General features: G+C 39.6%; 1 long non-coding RNA gene across 1 annotated transcript in view; it reads left to right on the plus strand.

The window, feature by feature from the left end:
- The first annotated feature begins 829 nt into the window (after positions 1-829).
- Positions 830-1535, plus strand: part of LOC118766370 — a 27123-nt gene continuing 26417 nt past the window's right edge. The window contains exon 1 of the long non-coding RNA XR_005002305.1: positions 830-841. This is a non-coding gene — a long non-coding RNA (uncharacterized LOC118766370). The remainder of the gene's footprint in view (positions 842-1535) is intronic.

Raw genomic sequence — 1535 nt, forward strand, 5'->3', positions numbered from 1 at the left:
TAGCTCGCCGCCTTGCAACCCTCTAATGCAGAGGCTCCCAAAGTGCGTGGTATTACCCTCGTGTGGTGGCGGAAAGTTCCAAGGGGGCGTTGAGGAAAAGTGGGTTGATAATGAGGTAGCGATTCATGTGAAAAGTAGGGTATTACAGGGTAGCGATTCATGTAAATAACGTACATTCTGAGTCGTACATTCTGAGTGCAACGAGAAATAAAGTGTCTTGCTCAAGGACACAACTGGCTGCTGGGGATCGAAGTCATAAACTTAGGATCGCGAGCGTATTACCCTAACCACTAAGCCACGCGCCTTCACCCATAATCCAATAACAAGAAGCTGCATCCAAGATTTTAGCGAGAAGGGCAATGATCAATATAATCAGCTTCTCTTCTTGAGCTGTTGCTACCTGGAACTTACTATCATCGTCTTGGCTTCCTCTGGTCTTTGATGTTTATTCCTTTAAGCTTTCTGTGTATCAAATTCTTTTAAATTCCTATGCCCCATTTCCTCTCCCCACCACTTTTTCGTTTTTGAAGTCCCTTACGCTAAAGCCTTGCCTCAGACAAAATCCTATTAAAAAATGGTAAGTGTTCTTGTAGTGAACTGAAAGAGGTACTTTCTCGGTCAACCAGGATGTGTGGACTTCCTTGGTTGGCTCTGGATGGAACTCCACACTTTTGGGGAAATTTTAATTTTTTAATTATCGTTGTTAATTGTTATTATTTTTATCATGTAGACATAATTTTGCACTAAGCCTCAAATTCCGCTAATGTAGGTCGCTACGTTTTGATTTCAAATTCCGCCGAGGACGACTTCGCCTTTCATCCTTTCGGTGTTGATAAAATAAGTACTGGGGTCGATGTAATCGACTATTACCCTCCCCACAGATTTCAGGCCTTGTGCCTATAATAGAAAGGATTATTATTATTATTATTATTATCATTATTATTATTATTCAGTAGTTTTATTTTTATAGCGTGCTTTCACTTCACTACCGAGCGCAGCTCTGTGTGCCTTGGGTATATGTTGTGATTTGTTGTGATGCTCTGATGGTTATTGTATGGAAAGTGTTCTGCGTAGGATGTGTGCAGTGCCTAGTAGTTCAATTTTCTGTATGTTATATGTGTTTGTAAGTCCTGGTGTTTTTGTTATGTATTTGTCTGAATATTTTTTTATCATGCCTAATGCACCTACTATGATAGAATTGTTTCTGTTTTCAGATTCCACATTCTGGTTACCTCTATTTCCAGGTTTGTATTTTGAGAGTTTCTCCATTTCTTTTAGAGAACGTTGTCATCTGCCGGTATCGATACATCAATTAGAAAGCATTTTTTTCTTCATGATCTCTGACAACTATATCTGGCCTGTTGGCCTTAATTTCTCTATCTGTGTGTATCGGCATATCCCGGAGTATGGTTACTTTCTCGTTTTCTGTGATCTTTTCTGGTGTGTGCCTATACCATCTTTTTTCTGTTGTTATTCCATAATGTTGGCATAGCTTCCAATGTATGTAGGTTCCAACTCTGTCATGTCTGTGAATA

This window comes from Octopus sinensis, linkage group LG1 (genome assembly GCF_006345805.1).
Source record: "Octopus sinensis linkage group LG1, ASM634580v1, whole genome shotgun sequence".
In the NCBI taxonomy this organism is placed as follows: Eukaryota; Metazoa; Mollusca; class Cephalopoda; order Octopoda; family Octopodidae; genus Octopus; species Octopus sinensis.